The sequence below is a fragment of the Plectropomus leopardus genome, chromosome 24 (genome assembly GCF_008729295.1).
Source record: "Plectropomus leopardus isolate mb chromosome 24, YSFRI_Pleo_2.0, whole genome shotgun sequence".
In the NCBI taxonomy this organism is placed as follows: Eukaryota; Metazoa; Chordata; class Actinopteri; order Perciformes; family Serranidae; genus Plectropomus; species Plectropomus leopardus.
In genome coordinates, this window is record NC_056486.1 from 5995646 (window position 1) to 6012493 (window position 16848).

Consider the following 16848-nt stretch of genomic DNA (forward strand, 5'->3'; position numbering starts at 1 on the left):
TGAGAAGAAACAGAAACTTCAGCAACCTGAACTATGATAAACAGAAGTACGTATGAAAGATGACAAGATGGCAAAAAACATTCAAGAACAAATTGTTTATACAAAATAATAAAGTAAAACAAAATGAAATAAAATAAAATAAGAAATAAATAAAGTTAAATAATTGTAATTAAAAAAAGCTCACCAGAATCTGCATGGAGCCTTGTCATCCTCCCCCAGCATGAGCTCTCCTGCACAGGATGTGTAAAAGGCCACTTTAAGCCACATCAGTCAAAGTGTAAGAAAAATCAGTCGATCAATAATCAAACAGAATAATAATATTTAAAAAAAGTATAAATTCATATAATAGATATATAACAAAATAAAAAACAGATAACAGAAAAAAAGAATTACAAGAACAAACCTTATACAAGTAAATTAAATATAATACCAAGTCAATATAAAGTAAATATCAAAACTATTATAAATAACTGTAAATTATAAATAATAATACCAAGTCATGAAAATTCAGTGACATTTTGACATTTCTCGCCAAGTTGTTTATTACCTTTTTGAAAGAAATCACCCAATTTGCTCTGGTTTCAAAAGGGTTAAATAGCTTGTAAAAGTGTGTGTGAACGCAACACAGAAAACCGATGCTGATTTAGGTTTCAAAGAGTTAAAAAAGTGAGAGAAAATCGAAGCTGTATCATTTGTTTTGGCTGCCATCTCTTGGCCATAACTTGCACTTGCACTGGAGAATATATTGAAGCAGTTTTTTCCTCCTGTAGCTTCTTAATGTATTTACATTTTAGGCATTTCAATGAACAACTCAGCGTGACAACTGCAGAATTCATCTTCTTTATTCATGTTTGTGTGTGAGCAGCAGGCGCTGCTGTTGGAGCAGCAGCGGATTCATCAGCTCAGAAACTATCAGGCCTCCATGGAGGCTGCCGGCCTATCGATCTCCTTCCCGGGACACCGCCCCCTGTCCAGGGCCCAGTCGTCCCCAGCCTCGGCTCCCTCTTTCCCGATCAGCGTCCCAGCCTCTGATCCTCCCGTCAAACCTCGCTTCACCACAGGTCAGCATCACCGTCCTCTTTCACTTTCAAAAAAACTGCTGTCAAACTGCCAGAAATGTTTATCTCCAGGCCTCCCTCTGGTCTGCCTCAAGCTTTCATATGAGAGCTTTTTGGCTTTCAGTTTCACTTCCTTCCTAATTCACTGGGGACTGAAAGGAGACGTTTCCATCCAAAAAAGCAGGTGAATTGGCCAAAAAATGGTGTAATGGTTCCAGCCTCCATCTGGTAGCTGTAATAGTTGAGCTGGAGGAGTTCATCTCGCCAAAACCATTTCTCTCACTTTTTTCTTCTCACAGACATCTGACTCTTTAAACAGAGATAAAAAATATAAAAGGAAGAAGTCATTCTTGAATAAAGAATGAAGCTCCAAACAGCAACTTTTTGTATTGTTGTTAAAATAATGTTAACACCATGAAGATGCCACACACTGTGGCAGTTTGTGCATTCATGCACCAGAGTTGAAGATATTTTTAAACCAGTTTGGCCTACTTTACTCCCACTCTGTTCCAAACTGCAGCGAAAATTTAGTAAAGTTTCAGCAGCTGTTTTATATGAATGTGTACCGGTGCTCGTTGAAAACGTGCCGGTTCAGACTCGAGGCCTAAGGAAGCTCGAGCTGTCGTCCCCCTCGGAGTAAACCACTGACTGTTTTATTTTAAACAAAAGTGTCAGAGGAGTGCTGCACAGTTATGATTCAAAAATGTTTTAATATTGAACATGTTGTGTGTCCAAAATGCACAAAAGTCGACGCTGCACATCCTTGGGTCCACACTCATAAACCCGCAAGGTGTGAAGTAAATTGGATGAATCGTTCTCAAGATATTTGAAGGACACACAGACAGAAACACAGGAAGACACACAGACAGGCAGACTGCTTTATGCCGCAGAGTATCTTCTCCCAAATCAATATCTTAAACGATTAGCTGACTACCAGATGTCTGTAGCCTTTGAAGTGAAAAAAATGAAAAAATGTTTGTTTTCACAAATATTGCTAAAAACAAACGGCACCATCCGTCTTTCCTGGAAACATTTAGGCAACTTTACTCATATGAAAATTGACTTTTAAACATTCTTTTTCTATAATATAATTTAAAATTTTATTATAATTATTATAAATATAGATTGGGGATCTCTACTAGGACAATATATGTCATATCCCTTCAGCAACTTCAATAAAAATTTGACTTACCATCTGAAGAAGAATTTCTTTGTTATCATCAAGTTCGTCATTTAAACAAAGGTGAAAAATCTCACCACAAACACTCCCTTTTTAGTGACAGATTTATTCCTACTGAAGCAAAGAGATACAAGACATTTTCTGCCGCATTTATACTCTTTGCTTTATGCCATAGATCCCTCAGATATACTATTATTATATAATGTTACACAGAAATAGGAGCGAGATCTGAGTAATGAATATATTGAGGATGAAGCAATAGCCTCTGCCAAAAACACTTTTATTTGTTACTGTATGACAGAAACTCAATGTAAAATACTCCACAGATCCCACATAACACCTTTTATTCTTAATAAAATGAACAACTAGATCTCTCAACTTTGTATCAAAATGTAAGAATAATATTGAGACATACATTAACAATTTTTGGGAATGCCCTAAGATCTAAAAATTCTGGAGTAATATTGCGCAGGAGGATCCCTTACCCTAAAAACTCCATTTAGAGGAACATAAAAATAAATAATATTGCTACATTGTCACATTTAAGAAGCTGGAACTCAGGAATATTTAGCATTTTGCATGAGAAAATGACAAATAATTGATTAGAAAAACGGTTACTGGTACATTTTCTGTCAGTTCTTGTGTATTGTAAGTAAGTTGTGTGTTTCTGTGTGTTTCCTCAGGCCTGGTGTACGACTCTCTGATGCAGAAGCATCAGTGTATGTGGGAACACCAACAGTCACCCCGAACACGCCGGCCGCATTCAGAGCATCTGGTCCCGGCTGCAGGAGACTGGACTCCGAGCACAGTGTGAGGTATGTTATCAGAAGAAAAAACTCCACACTTAACAGCAAACCAAAGTTGTAAACTGCATATGAAAGTTGTATCCTCTGTGTGTGTGTGTGTGTGTGCGTGCGCGTGTGTGTGTAGTGTATCCGTGGGAGGAAGGCCACTCTGGAAGAGCTGCAGACGGTTCACTCTGAAGCCCACGTCCTGCTGTACGGAACCACCTCTCCGACAGAAACTTGATTGTAAGCTCTCACACAAATACACACACATACACACAAACACACACACACACACACACACACACACACACACACACACTGACTGTCCCTAATTTAATGTTTATTTCCTAATCAACAGGTTCAATCACCCCCATGTTTGTACGGCTACCGTGTGGAGGGGTGGGGGTAAGTGACTCACATTCACATGAATTAAAACACAGTTCTCTCAAGTGATGCAATCTATCCAATAATAATATTAAAAATAATCTGCAATGTAGTAATATTTAAAAGTAATGCAACTTACAGAGATAGTTCAAGACAAATAAATGCACTAGAGCTTCTTAAAAACTGCTGCACTGCACACCAGGGAGCTCTTCCTTTCAGGACCAGTTTACCAAAATTAGCCAAGTAGCTTTATATGAGCAGATATTTGATAGAAATACTGAGAGGTGGGAGAAATGTGTTCAAGAATGGGGAACAAATATGGCATATCTAAGTTGAGATCACAGGAACTGACCCCTGCGTGTGCTGGTATCACAACAGGCCTATTTATTACTTGAAATGTTTTACTCGTGAGTGAAATTTTTGGTATTTTGATATTATTAAGACCTGTAGGTATTTTTTGGTGATTTTATTTATGTATTTATTTTATATTAATTTGTTTAATTTATGTGTTTATTTGATCTTATTAATTAAAAAAAAGTATTTTTTATTTTTTATTTTGTTTCTTTATTTTTGGTTTGTATTGTGCTAAAATATGTGAAAGTCTTTATAAAATATAGATTATTTAAAAAAATGCTCTAATATTGTAAATTAGTATAATAAAGCTGCTGTGTCACTGCAGTAATACATTGCCTTAAATTTAATGTAGGGAAAAGTTAATTAGAAAACCGTTTCTAGAAATGTGTCACAAAGTGTGTGTGTGTGTTTTGTAACCTCATAGATGAATTTTCTTTCCACCGTGTAGACGTAGCTCAGGTGTGAGATTAACACGGTTCTTCTTTGTGTTTCTAGGTGGACAGCGACACCATTTGGAATGAAGTCCACTCCTCCAGTGCCGCCCGACTTGCAGTCGGCTCTGTTGTGGAGCTTGTTTTCAAAGTGGCGACTGGAGAACTGAAGGTATCACACCTGTTTGTTTACATTATTTATCACCACAAAACACTTCTTTAACGTCTTCAAGACATTATGGGGATCCTATCAGCTTTGAAAATGCTCTGAAGTTTGTTGCTCAGAGGAAAATAAATTGAATGCGTTTGGTAGGCTGTTTCAAATGATTCCAGTCGGATTTATTTTATTGTAAGTGAAAAAATAGGCGTCTCTCTGAGGCTGCAGCTACTTGTCATTATCCATCACTCTGTTGAGTACCACATCAGTTCATTTAATACAGTTCTGTTTGTTTCCTCTGATTCAATGCTACAGTGGTGCTGCAGATAAAACAGTTGTGCTCTTAGTGCTTTAGTGCTTTATATAGGATTGCTTCCCATTCAGAATTTTATCAACCCTTTGAACAAATCAGCTTGATTTCTTTCAAAAACACGAGCAACTTAATAAGAAATTCGCCTAAAATTTAAGCACAGAAAAGAGTAAATTTGCAAGAAAATTACCTGAAAAAATATTCATATTAAAATGTATAATTATAATAATCACAAAAACAGTTTCTGAATGTTTTTTAATAGAATCTTTTAATAATTATCTCTCTTTCCCTTTTTTAACATTGATTTCCAGTTTATTTTCTTTTATTATTATTTATCATTTCCTTTAAGCAATTTCTTGCAAATTGCTCATTGCCTTTTCCCATGTTTTTGAAGAGAATTAAACCATAAAGGAGTCTGAAAAACTGATGTCTATCCAGGTTTCAAAGGGTTAAAGTCACCCCTTGTTGTGTTCTTGGTGTGTACTTGGCTACATTACAGTGTTTTTAGCGTTGGTTCACCACTACTCAGTAAACAGGGGAAACACTGAGTGGTGATCATTGCCGCTGTGGCTAACAGGTTCCTGTCGCTCCTGTCTGTCTCTCCAGAACGGTTTCGCTGTGGTCCGCCCTCCTGGACACCATGCAGAGGAAAGCACTCCCATGTAAGGCCACAGCCGTCACCACACTCAGCTGGAGACACTTAATCTACGCATACACAAATACCAGCGCTGGAACAGGCTCGTCTGGAATAGAAATGACATAAACCATTGAGTTTTAGCGCAGAAAGCGTTTATTCTGCTTTATTTATTTTTCATATCCTCCTGGAACATTTTTTAAACTGTCTGTAAAAACATAAAAGTGGAAAGTGCTTGATAACCAGCAGGACGACTCAGCCCTTCCTCTCCTTGCTGCTGTTTCAGGGGTTTCTGCTACTTTAACTCTGTGGCCATCGCAGCCAAACTGCTGCAGCAGAGACTCAACGTCAACAAGATCCTCATCGTGGACTGGGTACGTCTGTCTCATGTCCGTCATGTGATGTAGTGAGAATGTTATGCAAAGTTTCCTCTATATATATCGGCACACAGTAACCATATCATGTGTACTATTTATCCTCAGGATGTTCACCATGGCAACGGCACCCAGCAGGCGTTCTACGATGACCCCAATGTCCTCTACCTGTCCATTCATCGCTATGATGATGGCAACTTCTTCCCTGGAAGTGGAGCACCTGACGAGGTGAGAATAGTCTGTGACTATTATCTCAGTAACTGTCATCAGACGTGAGCAAAATTTTCCCAGTGCATTGTGGGAAAGATTTTACACAGCATTCAGCATGGAAACGTTAAACACTGACAAGATGATTTTACTTTGAAAAATCTAGGAAACCGATTGCCTTAAAAAATGTAAGTAAATACAACTTGAGTTAATAAAATCTTTTTTAGTTTTGACAAATTTAGTAAACCAGCATACAGTGGTATATATCTGTATTCTGCTGGCTGAATATTAGTCATATTTGTATTTTTTAAATATTAAAACACTAAATCCTCTTGTCATGATCAAGTTAAGTCAGACTTACTTAATTTACTGTGGTTGCAAACATTTAGAAAGAACAAGGTAATTTCACTTGTCATTTTTAAGTTGCAACATCTACATGAAATTAAGTATATACAGCTTAATTTCAAATGAATGTAACACTTAGCTCAACTTGTCAGATTTTACAGTGAAGTTCGCCAATTATTTTGCTGTTGTGCGTAATGTTGTTTAGTAAACATCCTGTAATGTAATAAATGTGATGTATATGTCTTAATGATATTTAAAGAGCTGTAAAATACAAACAGCAGTATTCTCATATAAAGTTATATGAAGTGGTATTGAAAATCAAAAGCAAAGTAAGCTGCTAACAGCAATTTGACTTGATATTTTTCAGTTTGTCGTGTATGTGTGAGTCACTCGTGTGCGTGTCTCTTCAGGTGGGCAGCGGGCCCGGAGTCGGGTTTAATGTCAACGTTGCCTTCACCGGAGGCCTCGATCCACCCATGGGAGACGCAGAGTATCTGGCTGCCTTCAGGTACCAAATCACACAAAGATGAACCAGCGATGACAAATTCTCTGTCTTTATAGCCGTTGTCATAATTATACTTCCAATACTTTTTCACAGTCATCATGCAAGTTTGGTCAGTATGTTAAAGGCACAGTTTAGCCCCAAATCAAAATTCATATTTTTCCTCTTATCTGTAGTGCTATTTATCAAATTCGGATTGATTTAGTATGAGTTGCAGAGTGTTGAAAATAACGGCCGTAAAGATGTCTGCCTTCTCTCCAATAAAATGTAACTAGATGGTACTCGGCTTGTGCTCAAAGCACCAAAAAATACATTAGAAAAACTCAAAAGCAATGTCTCTTTCCAGAAATCATGATACAGTTACTCAAGGTAATCCACAGAGCAGTTTCATGCTGGAACTATTTTCTTTCTAACAAACTACATCCGCCAACTGTATTAACTGTATTGAGGCAGCTGAATAAATTAAATTCATTCGGACAAAATAAATATTCAGCAACAGAAGCTACTGTTTATACACTAAATATACATTTTATGTAACTGCAGAGACACTTTGCAAGTCACTGTGAAAGCTATTTACCTCCCAAACTTTTCACAACTCGATAAAAACATCTTTGCAAAACAGTGTTTTTCTATAAATGCAGTGAGTTTTTGAATGGTTTATTCAGCTCAAGTACTTATGAAGAAACACTTGTTTATTATTATTATTACACTTGTTAATATTAAACATCACCAAATTTAGAGATAGATTAGTTCAGTTTGACAGCAGTGTTAGTTTGATCTCTGTCCGTAGAGAAGTGCTTTATTAGTGGTAGGGAAGAAAAACTAGTGAGGATTATTTATTATAAAAATATAAATATAAAAATTATATATTTTTTCTAATGAACTCATCACATAACAACCAATCACATGGTCTTTCACATGTTAAAAATGCTCACCTCAATTTCTTAAATTTAAATTTAATTTAATTTAATTTGATTTATTATTTATTTATTATCACAAATCACAATTTTCCTCAGGGGGCTTAACAGCATACGACATCGCTCTGTCCTTAAAACTATTTAAAAAAATCTTTAACAGGTAAAAAAACAGTAGAGACTTCAAGAAGAGCACCTGAGGAGGGATCCCTCTTTTAGGAAGGACAGACGTGCAATAGATGTTGTAAAAAACAATAAAATTACAATAGATGACAAAATGATACATAGGAGAGAAAGAGAGGGAAGGAGAGAGGTGTAGAGATGCATCACAACAATAATAGGAAAAATAACATATAACAGTAGTAACAGACATCAACATTAAACAGTAGATTATGCGATCAAATGTCTAATTTTCAAAACTCAAAGACATTGAAGGTATAAGGTAGATTTATTTGGTCATTTTTTCAGCTCATAAGACAAATAAAAGCAGCAAATGTTTGATAGTGGTCGGTATTTTTGGTTGAAAATGAGACAGAGGATTGACAGATAATAACAAGACACGCTGCTGAATGGATCAGCTGAGGAAGGTGTGAGAGGAAATGTTTGCAGGATGCTGAAATGAAGCATTTGTGCTGCTTGTTTTGCTTTCATGTGAAAACATTGTCAGTTATTCTTTATAATCTTCAAACTCCACCCTCCCGCTCTCAGGTCAGTGGTGATGCCCATCGCCAACGAGTTCGCCCCGGACATGGTGCTGGTCTCTTCTGGCTTCGACGCTGTGGAGGGACACCCTCCACCACTGGGCGGCTACACTTTGACGTCCAAATGTGAGTTTGAGATTATCTGAAGTGTTTCTTATCTCGGGTTGCAGCAGTGACCACACAAAACAAATGAAAACGTGGTTTCTGACACACTGCTGAAATGTAAATGAAATTCAGCTGCAGATTCATTTGCAAACGTTCTCATGCTTCCTGTAACCTCCCCTCAGGTTTTGGCTATCTGACCAGGCAGCTGATGACCCTCGCTGGAGGTCGGGTGGTCCTGGCTCTGGAGGGGGGTCACGACCTCACCGCCATCTGCGACGCCTCCGAGGCCTGCGTGGCCGCCCTGCTAGGCCAGGAGGTAAGGAGGTCACTTTGACAACTCACAAGATCTGAATCCTAATTAATGTCGTTTCAAAGAGCCGCTGCTGGAGAGAAGTGCTGCGTGTTTGTCTGGTTATCTGCGTTATCTGCGTTTACTCATTGAAACTGAAACTAAATATGTTTGTCAACAGCCTTTTTTTTTCATGACTAAGACAAGAAAACCATGATGTTATTAAGCATTAAAAGCAACGTGGCCACAAAATATTAACTTTCTCTCGACTATGTCGACTGAAATGTGCAATATAATCTAAAGACCAACAAAAACAATAAAATGTTAACAGTTTTTATTGATTAACACTAATAGAAAAATCTTTCTTTAAATAATATAAGACTAAAATGTACTAACTCTTCGTCAGCTAAAACTAGACACAAAAATATCACAATGAGGTTGATAAAATATGATAAAAACTAACCACACCTGCAATAAAGGACTAATACTAAATGAAAAATAGGACTGATGTTTTTTGTATTTTTTTGTGTGTGTTTGTTTTTTCACACTTTGTTAGATTTTGAAGAAATATAAACGTTACATACCCATATCAATACACAAACATACACAAGACAAATAAAAAATGAAAATACATTAAAAAATAATTAAATAGATGAAAAATACTTAAACAAAATAAAACATAAAGAAATAAATAAAGATAATTAAAATACATTAAAGAATTAAAATTAAATAGAAAGACAAATATGAAGATAAAAAATAATAATGAAAAACAAACAAGATAAAAATATGTTAAAGTGATAAAAATGTTTGAATGAATTTTACATTATTTTAACAGACCAACCGCTTGTGGAAAGTATTGAAAATGCAGCCTGTTTAATATTGTGTGTTTTTTGTCTCGTGCAGCTGGATCCGCTGCCAAAGGCCGTCCTCGAGCAGAGGCCCAACCCCAACGCTGTTCGCTCTCTGGAGAAAGTCTTAGAGACTCACAGTGAGTTCATCACACAAACTGAAAACACTGAAACACACAGACAGACACAATGTGGGATTATAGAAATCTGTAAAATTATAACAATATTTCTTTGTCATTGACTGGATAGTGAACTTTTCTAATACTGTACTTTCTGTACCATTTAGGTAAGTACTGGCGCTCGGTGCACCGCTACTCGCCGCGGCTGGGACTCTCCCTGCTGGAAGCCAAACGAGGAGACTCCGAGGAGGCTGAGGCCGTCAGTGCCATGGCCTCTCTGTCTGTGGCCAACACCAACGCCATGGACCAAAGGTAAACGATCACTGCTGGTGTGGGAGAATCATCTCAGTGAGTCAGCATCTTAATATTTATAAGCTCTTAACTTTCAGCTCTCAGAGCTCTGTGCTCCTCTACAGATTCACCGACTAATTTTCCTGTATATGTCGGTGTGTTTAAGTCAACTTAAGAATCACCTTGTAACAAATAACACATCGGAAATATATCTCACCCAGAGTTTTGGATTTATTAGTTGGTAAGATGAAAATAAAATGTTCAAAACATTAAAATACAACCTTAAATTAATATTTAAAAGATTAAACATAGATTATTATTTTTTAAATGTATTTTATTATTATTTTTGTTTATTTTTATATAAATGGGAGAGTGCACATTAATTTTAATTTTCAAAGTTGCCCTTAAACAAGTCTTTATGTGCTGCTATTACTGCTTTTTTTAACTACTTTTATTTATTTTTTTCACTGCTGACAGAAACCAATTTCATTGTCCCCGAGTACAATGACAATAAAGATAATGTATTCAAGTCAGCCTAAAAAAAGGATATTGAGTTGAAATAATTTCTAAGCATGCATAGCAATTATAAAAAAGTAAAGAAAATGAATAACACTAGATAGAGATAGATTAAAACATACAAAACCAAGCAATAAAATTGGAAAATGACAAAAATGACTGTTGGCCTGAGTGTAGTCAAAATGAAAATCAAAAGGCCCAAAAATGTTCCTCTCCTCTTGAAACATATTTGAGGTTTTTCAGAGGAACCTTTCTGTATGTCGGTGAAGGCTCAAACTTCTGTGAACAGAAAAAAATGTTGTAAAATGATTGGTAACAAATGATTGGTGTGTGCAGGTCAGGAGGTTATTTGTCGTCGTTTAGTTTAAGACGTCAGTCCGCAGAAGGTTTGGAGGAAACGTGACGAGCAGCTTGAGGTTTAAAATCTGTGAATGTGTGTTTGTCCAGCAGGCCGGAGGAGGAGCCCATGGAGGAGGAGGAACCACTGTAACGGAGGGAAACGTGAGGGTGTTACCATTGACCTCTCCGGAGAAGAGTCTCGACTGATCCCTTCATTTAGTCCCCCTAACCCCACTCACCACGTCAGTCACCTTGATTGGCGGCCCCTCGGCCGAAACGAGGGAGAGGGGGTGGGCTCAGCCTCAGAGTAGGGAGCCAATCAGGAGACAGAGGACTGAATTGGGAAAAAAAATTAAACATAACAGCGCTGCTTGGCAGCACTCGCGCAGAGACACTCATTTTTTTCTGTCAGTCTTCGCACCCCCCACGTTAGCCCACGGCGGCTAACCAAGTGACCACAGCAGCGGGGAGAGGGGCGAGCGTATTTGGGGCGAGATCTGGTCTCGTCACAGGAAGGTGTGATGAACTGCGGAAACATACGGTGCTTTACACAGCTGCCCTCCGACCACAAGGACACCAGGGACAGCAGACGTCCCCAGCTGTCGAGCACAGCTCGGGACTTTCTTTTCTCTTTTCTCAACTATTTTCCCGACGAAACAAAAAGGGCATCGCGGCAACTGAGATAATATTTTACAAGTTCACTGTGGTCTTTGGTCGGCCGAAGTTTGAGTAGGCTTTTGCAAAGATTTGATGACGAGACTTGTCGCCTCGCCGGACCAGCCTGTCGTTGAAGGTTGACGAGTGAGAGGAGTGCCTTGGTGAGGGTCCGCTGGATTTCAGGATTGTTCAGGAAAAGATTGCCTTAAGTTAAAAAAGATTTTTCTCGCCGAGGTCGTGAGGGAGGGAGACGGAGCGTTTCCGGTCCTTTCGAGGGCGAGAATGACAAAGCAAACAATCTTTCAGCATGTTTACTTGGAACGTGACGACGACAACATTTATGTCTCTCACAGCCTCTCTTGAAGACTTTACTTTTGGATGGATCTATTTTTCTGTAAAAAATGGAAAAAAAACGCTTTGTAAAGGTAGTTGCCAGCTTAGGTAGAGAACGGTGCAAACATGGAGAGCTTCAAACAAGGAAATTAGGTTGTCAAAAAGGTTTAGCCTTTGATGTAGCTTCCCTTTAACTGAAGTCATTGCTTTGTAAACACATAAAGCATGCATTTGAGCAGAAAGACCAGACATTTCGCAAGATTTTTGAATGTTATCCAAAAAGAGAAAGCCAAGCAAGAAAAGCCAAAGCATGAGTTTGCATATACAGTAGTACTTTCACTCCACTTAGCTGGCAAACATTTCTCGTATTGGCCCTTCAGATAAGGCTCCCAGTACCCAGTTCAATGTTTACTAATTTAATCTCCACATCGAGCGAGCGTTTCTTTACCCGTGCCGATCGGCCTCCCATGCTTTGCCGGTTGGCAACTACCTTGGTTGCTAGTGTGAGCTAAACATTAGTCATGTATATTGAATTGAATATATTTTGAGGGGCAGTAATCGAGTATTGCCTGTTTGTATCTACATGTATGATTTCCACATCAAGTTGTCAATTTACAATATCAGAAAAAAATGTGTTTGGTAAGCGTGTCCACTTTTTATTTTTTATCGTATAAGATTATTTTTCTAACTTTTTTCATCCATAGATTTGTGTTTTTATCCGTTTTCTGGATAGTTATAGGGCTGCCATTCACATACTTAGTACTATCGTCTTCAGAACTTTCTTTCTTTCTTGTATTTATCAGAAATAAGGAGCAACACTTTCTTTCTTTCTTTCTTTCTTTCTATGGCTCTCTCGGCCTTCCTGCATTTTCATCAATTGTGTATTTATAACATGTACTGTTTATAGGAGATTTGTATATGGAAAATTTATAAATGTACTCTAACTAATGACAGCTATGATATTGTGAGCGAAAAACAGTATGGTGTATGATATTACTCCATGGACTTTTAAAAAAACGCAGCATATTTAACTCGTCATCGACTGCACTGTTTTGCCCTCAAGTGAGATATGTGGTCATTACGCGGCACTGCAATTGACTTTTGAACACCTTCAGAGTAAAACATTTGATCACTTTGTTGCCTAATTGATACATTTTCCTCTTGTGCGTGGGTGATAATGCACTTATGTATGGAAGCAAATGAGAGACAAAAGTATTTTGATTTTTACAATCAATTAATACTTAATATTGAAATTCAAACACCACTGGACTCATAGCATTGGAATATTTTACTTTGAACACCATTTTTAAATGTAGTTTTTCTTGTTTACCTCTCTAAAATTCAACTATTTCTAAATCTGAATTTGTGAGAACAAAAGCAAATCAAGAAATTTCAATTTAGATCAAAAAATTAAAGAATTTACAAAACAAGACAAAACAAGATTTTTCAACTCAGTTTTTTTAATCTAAATTTGACCAATAAATTTTCAGAAATCTGAATCTGTTTATAATTCTGAAATTATAATGTTTGTATTTAATTTGTGAATACTGAGCGTGTGTCACTTTTTATTTTTTATCGTTATAAGATTATTTTTTCTAACTTTTTTTTATCCACTAGATTTGGTGTTTTTATCCGTTTTATGGATAGTTATAGGGCTGCCGCATTCACATACTTAGTACTATCGTCTTCAGAACTTTCTTTCTTTCTTGTATTTATCAGAAATATAGGTAGCAACACTTTCTTTCTTTCTTTCTTTCTTTCTTGGCTCTCTCGGCCTCTTCCTGCATTTTCATCAAATTGTGTTATTTATAAACATTTGTACTGTTTTATAGGATGATTTGTATACGGAAAAATTTATAAATTGATACTCTAACTAATGACAGCTATGATATTGTGATGCGAACAAAACAGTATGGTGTATGTTATTACTCCATGGACTTTTTAAAAAAAACGCAGCATATTTAACTCGTCATCGACTGCACTGTTTTGCCCTCAAGTGATAGTATCGTGGTCATTACGCGTGGCACTTGCAATTGACTTTTGAACCACCTTCAGAGTAAAAACATTTTGATCACTTTTGTTTGGCCTAATTGATACCCTTTTCCTCTTGTCGCGTGGGTGATAATGCACTTTTGTATTGGAAGCAAATGAGAGGACAAAAGTATTTTGATTTTTACAATCAATTTATACTATAATATTGAAATTCAAACACCACTGGAACTCATAGCATTGGAATATTTATACATTTGAAACACCATTTTTAAATGTAGTTTTTCTTGTTTACCTCTCTAAAAAATTCAAACTATTTCTCTAAATCTGAATTTGGTGAGAACAAAAGCAAATCAAGAAATTTCAATTTAGATCAAAAAATTAAAGAATTTACAAAACAAGACAAAACAAGATTTTTCAACTCAGTTTTTTTAATCTAAATTTGACCAATAAATTTTCAGAAATCTGAATCTGTTTATAATTCTGAAATTATAATGTTTGTATTTAATTTGTGAATACTGATATATATATATATATATATTCCAAAAATTAATTTGGGCAATGTTACATGAAAAATCTTGAAAAAAATAGAATTATTTAAAATTCATATTCTGAAACTTTAATATCTAGATGTGAACTGAAATCTCTTAATTAACAATTTGAATTTTATTTTTTGTCAATGTTCACAAATTCAGATTTAGAAATTGCAAATCAAGAAATCACATCTTCCAATTTTAAAAATTAATTCATAACAAATAAATTCGGATACATGGTTTTCAAAGTAAAATAATGCAATGCTATGCAGTCAGTGGCTATTAAAGCAGAAATTTTTTTGTCTCTTTTTTGTTTTCATACTTACCTTACGACTGTGACAAAATCACACATCCAGAAAGAGGTTTAGAGGCCATTTTATGTAGCTAGCTGAGTTTTCCTTGGAGGGAAAAGAAAAGTAGGGGACACTGACGTCCAAAATAAATGGATTTTAACAAGTTTTGGATGGAAAACATCAGCTGACAATTTAAGAATCTCTCTCTGAGCATGCGTTGCACTATCATGTATGACTGTCTGTAGCATCAGTGTCTCCTGCTTCTCTTTTCCTGCTCTGATTCAACTAATCTGACAGTAGTAAATCTAATTACGTTTAAATTACCCCCCATTTTTCAACTGCTTTGTCAAACACATGATTAAAGATCATATTTATTTTATATCATTTTATAAACTTGTAAAATTTGAGATTAAGTTGATATTTTTTCATGTCTAACACAACATTCCACTTGTTACTCATTTAATTTGGCTTAACTTTTAATTTAACAACATTTTTTTTGTAGAAACTTTAATACTATATTTTTTTGCCGTCTGCTCGCGCCAACTTTAACTCTTTGCATGGTTTGTGAGTCAGCATGCCTGCTTGTCTATGTAACAAAAATGTATTTGCACAATAGAAGAAGAACACTGGAGGACTTTTGGAGAAAAAAAAAATAGAAAACCTCCCACGGCAACTCCCGAGAGCACCAGGCAGGGCGGTTTTCTTCCTCTCTGGTGTGCAAACAATTCAGAAGACTTTGTCCAAATGACTCCACTGAGAAACATTTGATATTGTTCTTATTGAATATCGTTTCCAATAAGTGATTTTAACATGATTCAGCACTTATGACATGTATGGACTGTGTTAAAGAGAAACATGCTCTGCCAAACCTCTGCTACATCCACAACTTACAAAGACTCTCCCAAAGAATGTTCCTCTTTCAAAGATTTCAGAGCGGGCGCTGTAGAGAAATGACGGTTGAGAAAAAGGTTTGGAGACAAAAAATAAAGGGCATCGTCGTTTGATTGTCACACTCACCTCGGCCAGTTCTATATATATAACCACTGTGGCTCAAGAGCAATTCTTGGTTTACATGTAAATGGATAAAAACGTTATTTTTTGTTTGTTGTTTGTCTCTATTGATGAAAAATGTTATCTTTCTTTGGGACCTACGCTTTGGACATTTCATCTCTGACATCATCTATAAAATATATTTCTGAAAAATACAATCTGTGATTTTGTGTTTTTTCTTTTTTATCATATAAAAGCTGTCAAAATGTTTAAAAAAAACAAAAGGACAAAAACGGTCAGGATTGGGGAACTTTGGTGCCATTTCAGGAGTTTTTCCGCATAAATAACAAGAAATCCGGGCATGTGAGTTTGGGTGTCTTTCTGCGTCCATAACTGATGTGAAATGATTATTCAAAGTCCATGTTAGCACAATGCAAGCGTAAATAATCAATAGTGCTGTTTTTTGCTGAATTCCTGAAATGCATTTAGAAAGAGAACAGCTGCTTTACCTTTGTCCCATCTCAGATATCTCCACTATGAGTCCTCGACGTTCTGACCTGTGCTGGATCTGAACAGTAAATTAGTGTCCCAGCACATGACAGCAGTAATGTCAGAAAGTATGTCACCACTGAAACAGAGAAGACATACGGAGGAGCATCAAGTCTCAGCTGACTCCTCGTTAAGAGGAAAATTTAATTACAGAATCCAATATCACAAGTGTCCAAAGCAGCAACAATCAGGTGACCTCCTCCTCTCTAAAATGTCACCAAAAATCCTGTTATTATTTCCAAGAGCCCAAGCTGAAATATTTAAACAGCTGGTTTTGCTTTACCAACTGTCCAAAAGCTAAATAATTTCATGCATTATTATAAAAATGAAAGAAACCAGCAAAAAATAGTATTTTAAGAAGCTATAAACAGAGTATTTATGTATTTTTTATTTAAAAATTACTAATTCAAATATATTTTGTATGTAAACAAATATGAGACATAAGCATTTTAATTTTAATAATCACTCAAAAAGTAATATTGTAATTTAAGTACCATTGAATATGTAGCATTGGAATATTTTTCTTTGAAAAACATGTCATTTGAAAGAATAAAGAATTATTTTTTTGTCATCTAAATTTATAATCATTGACAAAATTATATTCATATTCTGCTTCAAGAATTTGAATCTAAAAATGTTATTGCTACAAAAACAGTGG

General features: G+C 36.2%; 1 pseudogene; it reads left to right on the forward strand.

Annotated features, from left to right (window-relative positions):
* The window catches only part of LOC121962721, a 78641-nt pseudogene extending 65499 nt beyond the window's left edge, over window positions 1-13142 (forward strand).
* The last annotated feature ends 3706 nt before the right edge of the window (window positions 13143-16848 follow it).